Here is a 20190-nt window from a genome sequence, read left to right as displayed (position 1 = left end):
TTCATTAGGTTTCAGTTTGATGGTAGTGAACAATAATCCAGAAGTGTGCAATAGGTACATCAATCCCATTTTTCATTAACAGTGCTTCCCAAACGTATTGGAAGCAGGTACACAACATAGATTTTGTTTGGCTTACTTTGATCCATGCAGAGGCTATTGGGTATCTGACTTCGCTGCTGGAGGCTTATGGTTTCGGTTAGCAGAACCTGGTACAGCAACTGGATGAGGTGTTTTTGATATAATCTAGTCATTTAGGTATGATGCAGAAATAGTGGGTGGCAAAGCTGCTATTTTTTTTTTTTAAATGAAGCAATGAGCAACCAACATTCTATTTACATACAAGGCATTGGAGTTACCAGAGCATCTTTCTAAATTACATGGTAGATACAAGAGTGGTAGTGATTTTTTTTCTGTATTTCCCAAGAGATTAACAGAAGTGTTGGTGCATTTTTGCTGCTTCTAAAAGAAACTAGAAGACTGAAAGCCTTTCCCAGGGTCACTGAAATGACATACAAAACAGCTACTGGTGTATCTTACACATTTTTGGCTTATAGGGATATGTTTTAATTCGCAGTGAAATAAATTAAAGTAGTATATCGTGTTTCTCAAATACTGGCTAATTGAAAAGGCATTTTAAAGGAGGGGACTTTGGATCCCTGCAAATAATGTAATATTTATAAAGGTGGCAGAAAACTGGTATTAGACACTGCAGCAGATGAGTAAGAACTGCTGTCATCAGAACTGATATGGTACCACATACGTTCACTATCTTTTATATTGAAAAAATGTGCACACACATTGTTAGCAAGTTAAACATACTTACTTTTAAAAATAAAATCAAAGCTCTAAGTCAAATATTATGAAGCAAATCACCATCATTTTTCTCTTACTTAAATTAGTTTTTAATGTTAAGATGAATGGATCTTACTATGTAGACGCATACGTACTGTTAATCATGTAACATCAAGCTATACATGTAGTCAAGACAGGCAATACGGTTTACTCTTTAGACGCATTTCTTGTCTCAATTTTACAAGAAGTTTCCATCCACAGTATTTCATTGTCTCATTCTGAGAAATGTATGTCTAGGCCCTGAAGATTTAAAGAAACCTCTCCATTTGAACAGCATGAACACGAGCACTGTTCTGTACGGGGCTGAGGGAGGGGGATGTCTGTGTGCATGTATTTGGCATGAATTTGTATAGAATATATTGATGCAGGGTCTCACATCATGCCATTTTTTCAACAGCATCTCTTATCATTGTTTAAGAATATCTTTTCACTTTTATGCTTTTCTGTAGTTATCTAACATAACTGAGCAACTTTTCTTCTGAAGTTCTAAAACATATGTCCATTGCCCTGGTTTTTCAGCCTTGAGCGTATCTCTTTAATAGATCACTTTCAAGAAGATGATACATTGATATTCTGCTTTAATTAGTGTCATGAAAGAGAAAAAGCCCTTCAAATGTCAATGGCTTGCAAAAGTTGTTGGAGCATCTTCTTAAAGCAAATCTGAAGGACTGGCCCTGACTGGTTTTTTTTTTCTTCCTTTCACATGATCGTATTACAGGAGTTTTTTTGTAAACTGGTGTTATAAACGATTATTTTTAGTTAAGAGAAGCACCAGGAAAGATTAAAAAATGGATATAAAGACATTTTGGTTCTTGATCTTCTTTCTTCTCATCTCAACCTTTAGAAAGTCTTGCTGGAAGAACACAAGGAACAGCAGGAAGGTTTCTAACAGATCTTTGAGACCTCCTTGCAGTCAGATCCCAGGGGAGCTAGAACAGTATACCTCTGTGGTTCAAAAACTCTTTGGGCCAGAAAAAGGGGCCTTTATCTGCTGACATTTCAAACATATTCAATCAAATATTGATCTAGAAAATCAGCCACTTTTTCTCTAGCAAAGAAATTAAATTAGTGCTGCCTACTGAAGATCTACAAATGGTTCTCCTGAAGATAATGATAGTACCCTAGGCTATTCCTAGGATCAAAAGTTTTTATGGACACCAAACTGATTTAATATTTTCTGTAATGCATGGAGAAAAAAGGGTGAAAGATCTGCTTGCCAATAGTAATGTGCTGGAGATTATCTCATGTGGCGAGTCCTTGCATCAAGGAGCCAGGTAGGTTTTTCAAATCCATCTCATCTTTGGAATAAAAGAAACGGAATGTAGCCCATTTCACCTTACACAAAGATTTTCATCACTAGAAACATCTGATACCTCTTATTTAAGTTGGCTCTGGTAGCACATGCTCCTCTAACTCATAAACATTTGCTGTCTCTGTTGTGTCCCATATGTTGCTTTGGAAGAAGTGAGAAGTCTCCTCTTCATACTCTAAACACTAACATACCATAAAACATGTCTAATGTGCAATAATGGGATAAAGATTCCTTCGAAAATATTTTAAGTACCATTGTTGAAACATTTTCATCATTTGTATTATGAAAAAAGGTAGTCTTTACAAAAGAGCATAAGGGTTTAATAATTTAATTAGTACTCTTCTATGAATTTACTGGAAAAAATATTGAGGCATTAGTTTTCTCACCCATAAAATCATGTCCTGGGGATTTAACTACACTGAGACAAGAAACTGAATTGTTACGGGCTGAATCAGTAAAGGATGGATTTTTCACTTCTCTCACTTCTTCATGAGAGAGCAGTGCATAGATTTGATGATGTTTTGAAATTCTGACAGTTTATATTCATCACCGGACCTGTATAATTGGACTAAATTCATGCACAAAGAAGAGGCACTAGGCGTAAATTTTGTAAATGTACTGAAGCACCTCAGAAGTTTTGAAGGACTGACTTCAAAAGCAGTTAGTTAAGCGGTTTCGAAATTCCAGGCTTCACCAAAGACTGAACTACACTCATCTGTTGTTTGGTTTGGCTGGTTTTGGATTCTGTTTGACTTGTTATCTAGTTCCTGTGTTTAGACTGTCTATTAGTAGTTATAGCTAACATTAAATCATTTTAAATAATAATCATTAAATATTCTGTATACATTTACACAGAATTGTTGAGGTTGGAAGGGACCTCTTGGATTATCTAGTCCAACCCCCTGACTCAAGCAGAATCAGCTGGAGCTGGTTGCCCAGGACTGTGTGCAGTCAAGTTTTGAGTATCTCCACAGATGGCCTCCACAACCTCTCTGGGCAGCCTGTTCTAGTGTTTGACCATCCTCGCATTAAAAAGTTTTCTTCTGTTCAGACTGAATTTTACGCTTTTTAATTTGTGTCCATCATCTTTTGTCCTGTCAGTGGCCATTACTGAGAAGAGCCTGGCTCCTTAGTCTTCATTCCCTCCCATCAGGTATTTATGCACGTCGATAAGATCCCCCATCAGCCTTCTCTTCTCCAGGCTGCAGCCCCAGTTCTCTCAGCCTCTCCTCATATGAAGAGATGATCTTAAGTCATCAGATCACCAAAAAAATTCAGCTTACATATCTTGAAACTGTTTGCACAATGCAATATAAATTTCTAAGGAATTTAGAACTAAAAAAATTGACGCGTGCCACCCTTTCACTAGAATTTTTCTAACAGTGATCTTGTATACAACAGATAATCCAGCGAAGAGGTAAGGACTCCTTCTTGTAAAGGGACTCCTTTATATAAAAATATTTCTATTCTGCATATTGAGCTCTCAGGTGTTCAAAAAGCTCCGCAAATCACTAAGGCATGGAAAAAAATTCTGTAACGTGGGTTGCATGCAGATGACGTAATTACCAGATGGATCTGTTAATCCTGTGTATAATATATTGTAACCCATGTTCCTGGGAAAATAATAATATAGATTCCTTTTAAAGGAATTACAGAGCATCAAGATGTGGAGTTAAATATTAATACAACTTAGAGGATTACTTCCCAATTTTAGGGAAGCATCAGTGAAACTTCTGTACCTTCCAGTCACCTCCCTCTACTAAATCCTTAGCAAACTCAATAAACTTTCCCAAGATATCTCAGGGAGGTCAGCAAGTGGAATAAATAATTCCCTCTATCCTCTGTTATTCATTCCCTTTTCCACCTTCCAAAATATCATTGAGCTTCAGAAAAGTCCTCTTGTTTCAGACAGTGGAAGGCTCCAATGTTGCTATTGATTTCACTTTCATCATCAGGCAGAGGACGTCAGCAGAGCAGGGTCTCATCTTTCAGGGGGAAGACAGGTAGCCCTGACAGACCTGCTACAGTCTGGTTACTTTCAGCGTAGTAGTATGGCCCATTCTTTGGCCTTCATTTAGCTGATAACTTGCTCTCAAGGGACAGACAACTGAGGAAATCTGCTAGTTAGAAATACAGAGAATTTTTATGTTTGAACTAACAACTGCAAATCCTTCTTTGCAGGATCAAGAAACTTAGCCTCTCAGTACTCGTAATGATTTTGCTTGCCAGACTATCCTAGGGAGCAATTACATGTCAGGTGGGGAAACAGGTTGCTTGTTTGCTTCTGAAAATGAAACCTTGCAGGGCTGAAAGAAGCTCCAAGTGTGTTGAGTGTCCTCTCAAACATAAATGACAAATACAGGGAGCCACACGTTCTGAAGGAATTCAGTTAACCCCTTCAGACAAATATTCTAAATAAAGACCCATGTTGAAATGTCCAAAGTTCTCAGAACAATACACCCTAGAATTAGTATAAGTACTGCTTTTAAATGAACCTGATCTGGTAAAAAAAATTGTTTTTCTGATTTTCTGTATACAACAGGACATTCACATACCAATTATCTATTAGAACTCATTGAATATGTCATAAAAATGTGGCTAAAGGTAAACTGCTTAATCATTTAAGTCTAGCCTTTCAAACCCTCACAAAATGTAAAGAAATTAAGTAGTCACAAAGCTGGAGACAAAAATAGAAATTCCATGCCCAACGAAGTTCCTGTAGCTTTCAGTCAAAAAAGATTTCACTTCGTTGTTGTCACGGATCAGTCCAACTAGGAGATATAAAAAGGAGAAAGAAATGAATTCTCAGTTTGCACCATAGTAGAATTTGACATCCAAGTGCATGCTGTTCTGCAGTGGGAGGGGCACAGTTTAATATATTTTTTAATGAACTGGAAAAAGGGATGAGCATTGAGGTGATAAAATTTGCAGATGACACAAAATTATTCAGGTTAATCAAGTCCAGAGACGGTAATAAGAAACTTCAGAAGAAAATAAACAAGTTAGGTGAATGATCAACCTGATGGCAGATTAAATTCAATGTTGATATATGCAAATTAATGTACTTTGCAAGGATTTTTTTATCTATTTTTACACCTTAGTGAGTTCTAAATTAATTGTATCGAAGGAAAAGGACCTAGACAGCATTGGCAAGAGTACAATAAAGTCCTCCACTTGGCATGCAGCTATAGGAGAAAGTTTTGGTATAGGAAGGAAGAATAATATGAAAAACTCTTTAATGTCATTACATCAGTTGTCCTCCGCATTTCAAACACCATGTACAATCCTGGTCACCAACTGCAAACAGAAGTTTCGCAAAATTAGAAGCAGCTCAGTTCTGTCTGGCAAGAATGACAGAGGATAAGGAGAAAAGACTGAAACAATTGGCATCACCAGCTTCACAGAAGGGCTACATGATAGATATGATAAAAAGCTATGAAGTAATGTCTTGATAAGGATGGTTAGGAGCTTGTCATGGATGATAAGAACACTCTGTGAAATTTAAAGCAGAAGACATACTTCTCACACAATGTGGAGCTTGTTGCTACGGGATGTTAGTTTGGCAAAAGTCAAAGAGGGATTGGACATTTATATGAACATGGAGGTCTTAAACTCTGGAGATGTATTTTTCAGTTTGCTTTTTGCTTTGCTTTGCGAAGATAGTTCTGCAGGAATTGCTTCTATCTATTACATATAGACTGTTTAATCATAATTTTCCTCAAAGTATTTCTTCAGGATCAGAATTCCCCATTAAGAACATCTGTAGTAAGATAAACAAGAGAAAAATTGAGAGATAGAGTGATAAAGAGGATAAGAACTGTTACGTAAATAGAACCGAAATGCAGGTAATGTACTTTTAGTATGGGTCAGCTGTGCTTTAATTGTGAGCTAAATTTAGTAGAATTAGTAGAATGCAAACAGGCGATGCAGATTGCTAAAGAGCTGTCCTTGAGTTAATTTTGTAGCATACTAGTACTTTTGAAAAATGCTCATAGTATTTCTTTAAGGAGAGTTTTCACTAGTTTGTTTAAGGTTGATTGCTATTGAAATTGAATCCACAGAAGCAATTAACGGTAAGCAGTGCTTTACTGTAACCAGTGAAGAAGCCATATACTGTACAGTGTGGTGAACATGAGGTTGAATAAATACAAATTCCAAGGGATTTTCACAGGTTTAGTAGAGTGGTGACATACGTTATCATCTTGCTCACCACAGACTGGAGTATGATTTTACACTGTCATGTCACATCGGCCCATGATAACCAGAAGTCATTTATTTCCTAAGAAAATAGTAACTAGATATGACAACCTGTGTTGCCTCATGGTGAGGTTATGGTAGTATTTACTGATAATGTGAAGTATAACTTGTGCCATCTATTATATTTTTCAGTAGAAATCAGAGCATTTCTAAGGTAAAAAGAACAGTCCAGCTTTTTTGTGTCTTTTCTTTTTGGTTGGTAATATAATAAGAACTTCCGTCTCTTGCATAAAGCTTACATTAAAAATGATATAGACATTCTCAAATTAAGAATTAATATATCTTCAGAGTACAATAAATAGACTGCTTTGCAATTAGAAAAATTCCTCATTATTTAGCTCCATTTTTTGCAGAGGTAGGGAGAGAGGTGCCTGTCTGTCTGTCTGTGTTTCTCTCTCTCTCTCTCCCCCCACTCCGCTGGGTCTCTTCTGCTTTTATTTTTCTAGATGGGATATATTAGTAGTATTTTCATGCTGCAGAATCTAAAATGAGACCTCTGTTAAAGTAAGAATGCATAGTTACCATTTTGTTTTTATTTTCCTCAGAAAACATAAATAATTAAACTTGACTTCAAATAAAAAGATGAAGTTAGCCTTCCTACTGTACTACAATCTTTTTTCCTTTATGGTTTGTCTAGCAGAATGGTAATCCTGTACTCTTGCTAAGATACGATGCTAGAAATTATCACATAAGAGTTCTCTTCATTTTAGTCCTTTTGCAAGATGGATGCAGTGGATGTATACAACACAATTTAAAAGGCTTTTCATCAGACTTCATTCTTGATTTCCACTGTAAATTCCACAAGCTACAGTAGTTTAATGCAGAAGCGTAGATGTCCATAAAAAGCTGGAGGGAATGGTGTATGTTATAATGCTGTTATAAAACTGTCTGTGATATTAACACACACTGTATATTAAATACACAAAACTGTTACAATAACTTGAAGGTTGAGACAAACTCATGAAAACAAATAAATTCTTTAGGGCAGTAGGCAAAAGGTTGTTCTTTGCAAAAGGATTTAAGTACAGTTGTACAGCAGTCCAAATTAACCCCACCAATATAAAAAGCATTCTCCCACTGGTCATGTACTCTATGCACAAAAATCCACGCACAAAATAGATTCTCCAGGGAGGTTCTTCACCCTCATGTAAGTTTAGGCACCCAATGTATATTGGGGGGAAGGCAATCTCCCTATATATGAAGCGAGTGAAAGGACCCTCCACAGAGCAGTTCAGAGCAGAAGCCTGATTCGGGTGCTCTCAGACACTCTCTGGAGGAGCCTTTCTTTCTGCATGGATTACACAGGAAGCTTTTGGAGACTAACCTCACTCGGACAACGTTCTCAGTTTACTGTCAAATATCTGGAGGAATGAATACTTCCCTGTTGCCTGCCACATTCATACCATTGGCCCTCCCAGTGTGGCAAATTATGTAAAAACAAAATTGTGAAAACTGCATCTAAAAATGGAATAAGACACAAATTCATGCTCACACTCTGCTCATGTTTACATTATTGTAAATCCAGAATAACTTCAGTGATACCCTTCAAGATAATTTAGCTTAGTTTATTAAAGAATTATCCTACATTATGTGAAGTGAAAGTAGGATCTTCTGTTAGCAGAAGTAAGAACTGCTCCGAGTATAGTGGCTCAAGAGAAATAGAGTGGTTGTCCCATAAACCTGACGGGGTTTGCAACCCTTGCAAATGTTTTGGGTTTTTTTTAAGCAGAAACAGCCTTGTTATTGAGTTTTTGTTAGATACCATAAAGAACCTAAGAAGGAAAGAGATCCAGTTGACTCTTGGGTGTTTTGTTTCAGTTAATTTTGAAAGATAAGATAGATAAATGTTGCTTTTAGTTGTACTAATACAATGCATGGAAAACAACACCATCCACTAAATGATGTATTTGGGATCCAGTATTGCAGGGCTTCTAGCAATTTAAGATTTTTTTTAATTTTTCACATTTGTCTGAAATGTTGGGTGAAAATGATGAAAGTGGGCACTTTCTGAAATTCTGAAAACTAAACCCCATGAAGATACCTGTCTCGCAAGCATCTACAATGACGTACCCACTGCACACAAAGCTCCCTTTTAGGTCAACAGAGAAAAATAGTCACTGAACTACTTTAGAGTCTACTTCAAGGTGAAACAAACTGAGCCCTAGGCTCCTTTGACTAGATCTGAACTAACTATACCAAGAGAGTCTAAGTGATGTCAGGGCTGTTGTTAGCCAGATGAAACCCACCCTCAAGTCTGCAAAACCAGTGTCAAAAGAAATAAACAAACAGCTGGAAAATGCGGCCCTTCCAAACTTTCTCAATCTCCAGAAGCTACTATAGATTTACACCAGCATAAGTAATATAAACACTTCTCTCATCTGCTTTGTGGTTCTGCTCTGTGCCGTTAGGAAAAAATAAGATTATTAGCTGTGCTGTGCCAGTTGGTAATTTCACTCACAGTAGATAGGAATGCAATATTAAAGTATGTGCAAAACCTCACTGTTTTAACAGTGATTTTTCAGGCACACAGTATGGGTCTTTAATGTGCAGCAGGGACACAGACTTAGTTCAGGATAGGACAGAGCACTCAAACTTAATTTACTAAATTATATATCTTTTTTTCTCAATTTATAGCATTACCACCTGAGTGTAAGACTATTTTACATGGCAAGGTCCCTCATTTCTGGCCTAGCATAGTGCCTGGCTTTTAAAATGCCCCCTAAACCCACTCAACATTCATCTTCTCATTTTTTTTTGTCTCTTGAAACATCAGTGGAGTGAAAGTACAGATGTGCTTAGGCGCAATTGCATTGAATTAAAGGTGGCTGCCGTTTTAGGTAGTCCCAAGGTCATGAATAGCAAAATATGAAAATTTCAGCTCTTTACTGTTGGTCAAAACCTTAATATGTTCCATGACCCTCCACTAGATTCAACCTATAAAATGAGAGAAGCTTAATAAATCTCTCTGTAATTAGTATTACACATTATGACAAGGAAAACTTAGATCAAGCTTATCCTTTGAAGTTTTAATGGACACTCCAATTTCATGACAGAAACTCACCTATGCTTGTAATAAGTTCACAAAGCCTGCAGCAGCTCCAGTCATCTTGGACTATAGCTTTGGATGACAATGAACTCAGGCAACTACAAGCTTCAAAGGACTTATTCAAATATTCCAGCTCTGGTCTTACCAGGCATTGAAGACAAACTTTTAAATAAATTTCTCCGTATCAAAGAGTATTTCTAGCTCGAGCTGTTCATCATAATTTTGTCCTGTAATAAAATTGCAAAGCCTTCCAGTCTGAAAAGGATTAATCAGATATGCCCCTTTGCTCCACCCTTGTGCAAGCCAGAAGAGAAAAAAAAAAAAAAAAAAAAAGAACACAGCAGGGCAAAGAGAAAGGAAAACTGGCTCTTGGATCTGTACATTTCTTACTGCTTTGTGCAACTACATCAGGTCCCAACTGGGAAGCCCACCAGACCAAAGGTAAAAAGAATATAGCCATGGAGCATGACAGCAACAAATAGGCAAAGAGTTGCTGTAAGCAACACGTTCCCTTCTGTGCACTTACCGTGTCTGTGGGTAGATAATGTTTCAACTCATCCTGCATGTTCTGTGACAAGGGAGAAAGCATTTGGCTGCCAGATGCAGCAATGAGACGGAGAGCTGACATTTCAGACTGATGCAGAAGGGCAGCAGAACGGTGTGTAGAAGGAGAATGTTTACCTGCTTTTTTTTAGGGGGAAAGGCAAAGAGATTTAATGCATCTGCAGCTCTAATGTACCCCTAATACAATTCCAAATAATGCTGAATGAGGGGAGAAGGATGTAAACATGTTCTCAGGCAAAGACTGGATGAAATGGATGTTTTCTTCTGTGGAGAAAAGTCTTCTAATTTAAAAAAAAATAAAAATAAATGTGAGTTTCCTCACTGACTTCAGTAAGACTTTGGATAGGAATAAGACATCTTCTACATAAGAAAGACGCATAGTTGGGACCTTAACTGTCTGCAGCCTTGGGACTAGGTATCTAAACACACTCATCTAGTGCCATTTCAGAGGCCCTAGGGTATCCTAGGGCCAAAAAAATTTCTCTTACTACCTGGATTGTAAAGTGGACGTTATCCAATGTTCATGCTTTGGACAGGTTGAACTGGAAAAATAATGGAGGAGAGACAAGAAATAATACTAATTAAAATAATCTGTAGTCTCAACAATTTAAAGTATAATAAATGATGCTGGAAAGAGTTTCTAGAAAGCAGCTCTCTATATAAATGCACTGCCACTTTGAGCTGAGAGCAAATGAGAAAACACTGCAGTGAATGCATAGAGACTGAGCCCGTTTGTTATTATGACCCGAATCTTGCGAAGCTTTATGCATATATTTAACTTCCTGCATTGTAACACTCTTGATTTCAGTGGGACTGCCAACCATGTGTACAGACAATCATTTGTATAAACCTGTCTGATAATGAGCATCTAAAGGATCAGAACTGAATTCATTCTCTCTTTGCATAGGAAGGATGAAGCAGAAATAATGCTATGTTTGTCTAGGCATTGTGCGCTATAACCACAGTGTTACGTACCCTGTAGACATGAGTCTCTAGTGATTAAAATTGCTTTAAAAGGCAGGGAAAGTCATTAAACTTCTGTAAGATTAAAAGAGGAGAATGCGGCCCTGTACATTTTTAAAAATCAATTATGTAATAAGGTTGTAGTTTACCAACAGAAAACATGAGGCAATCATTTTTGAAAGGCTGTTCTTCCTGTGAAAACACAGGAACCTGCCCCTATCCAGGCACAGGCCTCCTTCTCTTATCCCGTGAGTCAAAGATAACTTTGATTTCCTCAATGAGCCTTCTTTCTGGGTGAATGTGGCACCACGTTATCTTGGCTTATATTTTTCATTCCCAGTTTAACAGTTATAAACACTTTTCAACATCAAATAAGAGCAGCAGGGTAATCCAGATAAAAGAAAATTCTTCAACCCTAACAGCGTGACTCAGATTTATATGCCCGTTTCAAATTTCTGTTCCTCATTCCAAGACTTGCAACATTTCACAAGTACCATATAATGTGCTACTTGATTGGCCTTTCCAAGGATACAATGTGTTGCAACACATTGTTCGGGAGTTTTATAGGTATGCATCCCTACCACTTCTGGTATTCATTGAAAAAATATATCATGGGCTTCTCTTTCTGTGCTCTACAATCTTGACGTTTCTTAATATAAGGTTGTCTTCCAAGATGTCAAACTGGTTTTGAATTATTTTACGGTGTTCTCAGTTAAAACAGTGTCATGTAAATCAATCACATCCTCAGTTCTCTGTCAGGGACCTGCAATCTTAAAGTACAGCCTTCAAATGGAATCAGTACTGTTACTAGATTTCATTGTAGGAGAGCAATGATCGGTCTGGGATTTACTTGTTACTGTCCCAGGTAAAACCTTTGCTAATAAATTATTACCAAGGGTATGACATTCGAAGTGAGTTTTCACTTGTTTAACCTTGATCCAAACTTTGCCAGTTATCACTGCTAACCAAGCAAATACCACTTATTATTATTGTCCTGATGCAGCTTTCGAATTGGAGGAGGGCCAAGGGAGATGGTCAAAGCTTAAATGCAGCTTACAAGTCAAGGGGCAGAGCCCCCTGTGAGGTTTCTTGCGGCTTTTTCTCACAACTTAGCTGTTTTCCCAGCAGTCGGATGGAAGGTTACACAGCTGCACCATATCGAAGCTGACTTTGGACATGGGGGAAAGAGGCTGTAGAGATTGTTGGTACACACAGGCCCTTGACACACTGTACAGGTAATCAAAAGAGGCAGAAGAGAACGTAGTCTTAATCTCATTTTACAGACTGGACGCTGAATCCTAGAGTTGAAGGTCTTGATTTAGAAAAATAGCTCTAGCTTATCTTTTAAGCCTATGCTTAAATCTGTTTGAAGTCAGTGCTTAAAACTGCTGTGAACAGGGATGGTGTCACACGTTTCCAACAATCGCAATAGGTGATTCACCTGAGGTCACAGAAGTTGTATGTGGCAGAGCTGAGCATTGATCCCATATCTTTTGAAGTACTGGGCAGTGCTTCACTAAAGAATCATCGATCTTTTTTCTTCCCTCCACTGAACAAATTTTTGTTATTTTCTTTATTATCTTACTCACTGCAACTGCTGACCTGGAATTTCACCTAACGTGTTACTGTAACCATGATATTCCTGGTTAGTAATTGATCCTGTGAGATCTCAATCACATTACATTCCTTGAGTCCTGCTTTCCTAAGCTTCAGGTTTATGCTTTACATGGGGTAAAGTAGGTGTAAATTACCATCACCGATTATTTTCTTACTGCTACAAAGTTTCTTTAAAGATTTGATAGAGACCCACGGTTTATAAATTATTTCATATGTCCCAGAGTATTAATGTTTATAGCTGGTAGTTAGAACATCATTTATTAAACATCTTTTGAAACATCATCCATATGTGTTCCCACATGTTAAAGTATACCTACAATAATTTAGTTTTAAAGTAATTTCTATTAATCATGTAACATTAGTAAAATATTTATAAATGTACCTTAATTTAAAGTGTCACCGTTTTATTCTCGTAAGTCAATAACCGGTGACAAATTACTGGTGAAGAATGATGTTGCATTAGAATAATCCACAATTTTGGAGACTTCAAAGCTTCAATGCATAGTTGTTTCTCCTTATATTGTCAATATATGCAATTTTGCTACTTTTCCCCCTTTCAGATTCATAATGTATTTCCTGTTGTCTCTTTCAATGCCCTCAAATCCTGAGGGGGGCAATCTTGTAATTACATGCATTAACTCTATTATACTGTGGACTTCTATGATTCTGCATCCACAGAATGAGTAGCTGCTGCGTTCTTAAATGCCAGCTACTCTTTAACTGTAAAGGCACCTACTATTTCATTGGAACTATTCTTGCTTTATTACTGTAAACAACTTTGATCATAATGATGCCATTTGAAAGAGCTGATCAAGCTGAGAAAAATGACACCACAGTCATAAAGTCACACTAAATTTTGCTATTAACATTTTATAGTGCATATAAGGAAAGCGTTCCAAGTTGCAACTACAGACAAAAGAGAAAATTAATTTTACATAGAAATGTAGATTTAAGCATTAGCAATATACTGGTACAATCATTTGCACCCTATTCTTAAGCACAACAGATGACCCTCTTTGTAGATAAGAAAGCATGCTGGTTGTCATATCTTAGATGAATCTGTGCTTGCTCTGTGGCAAACATGAGAATATATTACAGCCCTTATCCCTGAAACAAAGATAGAATTATTGTGTTAGGAAGAAAATATAGAAATGTCATATAAAACAATTTGAAAAGTTATCAGAAAGAAAGCACAGTTCACAGTAGAGCTCTTGATAGAACAGAAAGCCTTAGCTGAAGGCTAAATTGCTATTTCCAGCAAAACTGATCATCTGACCCCTAGGATAAGTTTGCTTTCTGAAATATATGCAAAGCATGGAGTTTGGTGACAACTGCTGAAGTAGTATCCTCCTTTGGACAGAATTAAAAACCAGAGTAGACTGGTCTCTATACCGGGAAATTTCGCTAAAAGTGATTTAGTTTGGGCTATAAGGTAAAACAAAGTGGTTTTGGTACAACGTATGTTGTAAATTCACCCAGGAACTGCAAGTGACAGATCCAAACAGTGAAGTAACTATTAGCTCTGCTGTAATACAGAGGAAACTGTTTGTAACAGGGTGAAATGAAAATAAATGGTAGTTGGTAAGAAAGATATGCAACTGGTTTAATGTGAACTAAAGAAGTTAGACATGCAGGGCTGGAACCTGGCCTTCATTAGGGTAATTTTCCTTTTCTCTAATGGCACAAACATGTCCTCAAGCAGCAATAAGTGGGAAGTCTTTGGATGAGGGTATCCTGGTATTACTCCAGTGGAAGAAATGGCAGGAGAAAAGCAACGTAACAGAAGCACTCATAATTCTTTGTGGTTTCCAGCTGCAAGAACAGATCCTTTTTGATCTTAAGATGCCCAAAGTTATGCCAGTGATTGCAGTTCTCAATTCCATGCAATGGGAGCTCTTGTCAGCCCTCCTGTCTTACTGTAGCAGTCTGAATCGCAATAAGGGGGGGCAAGTATCTGGCAGTAGGGAAGTGGAGGAGATCCAGTTACAGAAACTGTTGGATCTCCCTTTTCAAAGGGCAGAGAGGGCTGGGAAAGAAGGAGGAACTTCAGAGATCAGTAGGCTATTTCGAAGGAGGCCAGGTTCACAGAGCAGCTTGGGCGGACATCATGGTCCAGAGACAAAAAAGAATGAAGCTATCTCTAAGCTGCAAGCATTTTATGTTTCCTTCCACTTGGGGAAAGTAGACTGTTAGGAATGGTGGAGCAGAGGGGCTCTGTTAGTTCAGAGCAACATCGAATTACAATATCTAGCCCTCTACTGTCTGAGCAATGCCAGCTATTGGGGGTCACGGTACTGTGACAATACTTAGTAGCTCTTCTGTTTGTTTTTTGGTTTTCTTTGTATACCTGGTTGTAGCAAAAGGATTGCACTTGATCTCATAGAGCAGCTCTTCAACACTGGTGCTGGAGGGACATCTCTTTGCAGGTTACACTGGGAGTACAATACCTTCACATGGAAGCGGAATAAAATCTCCTCGCTACAACCTCTGACATGGGCTACTTGCCTTACTGACTTCTGAGTACCGTATACTTATTTATAACTGTGAGCTTTCAAATTAAAGGGCTATACTTATGCTTGTGTGCCTTTATAGGTACACTGCCTTGACTTACCCAAGCCCAAGATCTAGCAGAAAGTAAGTTGATTTGACAAAGCTCACCATCAGCTTTTGGAAGCAATGCACATGTAAGAATATTACAATGGTCTCACCTGAAGGAAGGTTAAAACAAAGAACATTCAGGTTCCGATCAGCATCATGCTTCTTTACAAGGCTACAGCAGAGGTGTTAGATCCTTCCTGGGAGGATCCTTCCCTGTCCTCTGGAACGGCGCAGAGCTGCTTTGTCTCGAGGGGTGAAAATGGGAAGCGAGTATCATTATAACAAAAAGCATTGTGCTTGCTAAGCTAATGGGAGGCACACCTTTTTAAGGAGTGCAGCAGGCTTGTCTCTAAGGCCAGTGCATGAGATGCAGAGTCCTTGCTGAAACTATTACCTCTACTATTACCTCCTTTAGGATATACTTCCCTCAAAGGCTATTTCAATAAGAGCCCTTTACAGTTCTTTTTGCGTAAGTCCAGGAGCAACTCGTTCCAAAAGATCAAGTAGGCAGATTGCAATGCAACTTTATATTGTGCTTCACTCTTGTGAGATGCTGGCTAGGTACTTAATTGTTACTTCTTGCTGTTTTACACAATGTATTAGGTCATCCGGTCTTTTAAAATGTCTGGGTTTTTTTCCACCAATCTCCCACTCATGTTTCTCTTTTTATTTTTTTCAGGGCAATAGCATTATTTTTCCTTTAAGCCCTACTTTTTGGATAATGTTATTTTTAGATATTTTGTCTAATTTTATGAACTTTTGCATAATAATATGGGAAGTTCTGTGAAGTTCCACTGTTTTGATAAGACATTTTTGTTTTATTGCTAAGGCCTGGCAAAGGGAAAAGTGACATTTTAAACAAATACCTGGTAAATTAATAAGCTTCATAAATTACAAAATCTCTGAACACCAGCTGCTGAAATACAATAACTCTCTGACCTGAACCTATTAAGTGAATAAGTCTGCTGTACATAGTTTACACCAGTGCTATACATTAAAAAGAGCGTATGTAAAAAGAATGCAAGATATCTTTGGTAGAAGCAGGACTTCTGTCCACTAAGATTCATCCCAGCAACACTGGCTCCTCTGCTATCTTGTAACTTTCATTTTTCTTAGTATATAATTTTCTAGAATTGTGCAATTATCTGTAATTCAGCGATTTGGTTCCTCTTGGTTATGATATAGGTGAATGGCTACTATGATGTCTGTGATGCTGTATCTCATGCCACGTATATGTTATCTAAGTATACATATGTATATACTGTTATACTGTATGCTCTACCTTTCTGAAGAGTTCCATTTACTTCATATAAATAGCTTTGCCTATTTTCTAAATCACAAATCAGCAGCTCCGTGTAGATCCCCAAATGCTTGAATAAGTCTGTTTTCTAACAATCATAAAGTCCTTTTAAAGAAATCTGCTATTGTGTTCCTGTAAAACTAGAATACTTTAATCGTCAGGAAATCCAGAAACCTCTATAACTGACATCTAGTTCTGTTACCGTAAAATGGTCGAAAGTTTAAGGTCGGATACCTGTATCCTTCTACTGCTAAATGCAAATGTTGGTTTCTGTAGCTTTGGGATTCTCCTCTTCCTGATAGCATAAGCTTTCTTCGTCTGCTTAAGCAAGCAAAACAGCTGACAGACAAGACTGTGAGGAATTTACTATTTGCATGGAGGAAGAATAATTATTTCTTTGAAGACTGACTAATGGCACACCAAAGAGAACATAGATAAGAGAGAAGAGGAAGAGAAACAGCAATTTTTGAAACATCAGATATCTTACATATGGAATAAGGAAAATAAAGCATGGGAGATGAAAAGAGAGGAAAAGAAATAATTTTTTTCTTAATTGGGATCTAGGGGACCTGAAGTCTTGAAGCAGGGAGCTTTGCAGTGCCCCACTCCTCTGACATTCAAGTTTGATAAATGGCAGCTTGATTATTCAACATCCCAAATGTCTCCATTCTTTATGAAGAGGAAAGATATACATAAGTACATATCCTGGTGTAGGAAGCATGAGTGTTTCTAAACCAAACCAAACCAAACTAAACCCTAAGCAGTTCTCTATAAAGCTATGGTAAGAAATGCACTGATGCATGTGGAGAGACCACCTGATTTCTTACTGACACTTTTATTTCTGTAACAGGTTTTTGTTTATTCTTCAGGGCAGAAAGGCTGCATTTTCTCTTGCCTTGAGCTAAATTCTCTAAAACTGCTAGGCAGGAAATGTAATATCCAATATCCTACTATTTCTCACTTCATTATACTAATATAGTTTCACATACAATGAGGCAGAAATAATGAAGAAAATATGCTGTAGCAATGAGTCTTTATGTGACTACTTTTTAAATATAGTCTTGTACAGTGCGTTTTCAGGTCCCTTATATGCAATTCTCTTTCTATATCTATTCTAATACATTTAATTGTACATTTTCATTTGATACAAAAGCTGTTGGGAAAGAATCTAAAAAAGACCACCAGACAATGGCCCTGATTCTCAGCTGTCACAAGAGAGCTCTCAGGGCTGCATGAGTGGTGATCAAGGGGTGGAGTGTCTTTCAAGAAAAATCTTAGCCAATGCCAATGCCAACAAAATCAGTAGCTTAGGCTGGGGCAAGTATGCATTAGAGAAGGGCCTGAACTTATGTGAGGACTCATCTGAAGGATGAACTCCCGAGTGGAAGTGTTAAAAACACTGTTCTGAACCTACACTGAAATGACATTCACTTAGTGCATCCTTGCTGTACAAGCAGTCTCAATACCAGCATCATTTGCACCCTGTAACAGGCAGAGACCTAAGACTTTTACAACAGAAACCCCTTTGAGGACTGTATTGGCTAATGCTTCAGCAATTTCAACAAAGGACATTCAACAGTGATTATGAAGCCTTTTTCAAAGAAACATATAGGAAATGTTTACTTATTTCATCTTGGCTGTATTAGTCTCTGCGATATTTTGCTCACGTGAATACTTGAAGTCCTCCAACAGTTTAGGGCTTTTAGGAGCCAGGAAACACAGCTGTAAATGTGAAATCTACACTCAGAAAAGGCGCTGATTGGCATCCCTAGAGGCTGATGACCTCCATTTATCTGTAAATTGATAGAGCATAGGCAGCAGCTATGTTCGCTTCCGCAGAGCCTCCAGCATGACCCAGAGGAACCCCACATGGGGCTGACAGCATTGTTCATTCTCCGTGCCCAGTCAATCCGTGCCTATTTGAGACTTGCCAACAAGGATGCTAACCAGTAGCACTCAGAATGGTAATTTCTGTGGTGTAAACACTTGGGTGATAGGAATTGGACCAAAACCAGAAAACTCACTTCATCTAGGCCACTGACAGAGTTGTCACATGGTAACTCCTTTTGGTCACTGCTAACTTGGGCTGAATTCAAACTACAGACTTACAAAGTTTTTAGTATTAATCTTGTAAACTACTTGTTAACTCAGTCCAGCTGGTCTCCCTGAACATAGTTTTCTAAAACTATGCTTCCAACTTGGTTGTCATTATTCATGAGGCTTTCTGGAAGTGCTGATCCTTGCATTTAACTTCATCATTCATTTTCTCCATCATATTCCATCTGAAATTGCATCTGCTACTTGTAGATTGATAAACACTAGATATATCTCCTAAGGGCTCCTGAAGTTTCAAAATGGGATTGGTTGCTATTATTATTTAAGAAAAATGTATCATTAAAGTACACACAAACATACTGCAGACTAAGAAGTTACATATGAGGAAAACAATTTTTTTTGTATGAAAACCTTATTCTAAATTTTCAAAACTCTAAGCAAGCTTACAAAACTTTTAAACATTGTTGGGTTTAAAACATAAAAGCTATTCCACCATTACAAGTAGTCATTGTGTCTGATTTCCATAAACTGAATTTAAATACATTTACATAGTTCATGTGTGGAAAACAGTATTGTAATTGTGTGGTTTAAGGATGATTTTTATGCAGCATAATGAAACAATTACATGTTTTAAAGTTGTTTTTCCATTGAGTTTAAGAATTTACTCCCTCAAGTTAATCTACCTTGTTTTATTTTCTGCACTGTTGACTCCTTTCTCCACAGTTTATCTTTGAAGCATTGTTATCCTTTTGCTTTCAACATCGTCAGGTCACAGTACTGTAAGAACTAATAATGAAGTCATGCGTCCTGACAATTAAATATACTAAACAAAGGCACTTTAGGTTGCATTTGGTGATTATTTGACCCTACTGGATCTTACCAGCACTATCAGTAGGTAAACAAGTGTGTAGAAGAGAGTTCCAGGCACAGAGGTTGGTTGGTAAGTCACAAATGCGTGAAAGGGATATTCCAGAATAATTGTACCAGTCCTGCATTATGTATATGCATGCTCTTCTGATTGGTTTAAACCAGAAATGCTATTTTCATCTGATGCTCTCTGTTGTAGAATTTCATGTAGTAAAATGGTATAGTAAAACTTGATAGTAAATAACAGTAATAGTAAAACTATATAGTAATAGTAAAATAGTAGATAGTAGTAGTAGAAAAAAAAAAGTAATGGTAAAAAAACCTAGATGGTAATAGTAAAATAGTGAAACTAGATAGTAATAGTAAAACTTGATCATAAGATGCAGTGAATGAATTAAAAACAGGGTAAATGGATGGCAGAGAACAAACCATAAAACGAAAATAAATGCAAAAGCATCTCAACGGCATCTAATTTTTAATATACTACACAGTAGGAAAAATTGGCAGGTTTTACTTGACTTTGCTATGTTCAAGGCACCCCCAGAAAGTAACTTAGAATATCTCACTGATTTTCCAGGACAGGTAAATTGATGTACCTTTATTGGAGAATCTAACCTAGATTGCTATAGGACTAGTACAATAGAAGACTGGAATACTGTTTCCTTAAGACGTTTTATCAGGATGTATTTCCCACTTGTGGAGAAAGTGGAAAAAGGAGAAAAATCTGTCAAGTGAACTACCAAAAGGAACAAAATAAAA

Source organism: Pygoscelis adeliae, unplaced genomic scaffold (genome assembly GCF_000699105.1).
Source record: "Pygoscelis adeliae isolate BGI_AS28 unplaced genomic scaffold, ASM69910v1 Scaffold122, whole genome shotgun sequence".
In the NCBI taxonomy this organism is placed as follows: Eukaryota; Metazoa; Chordata; class Aves; order Sphenisciformes; family Spheniscidae; genus Pygoscelis; species Pygoscelis adeliae.
The sequence above is the reverse complement of the archived record's forward strand: the minus strand, read 5'-3'. Positions refer to the sequence as shown.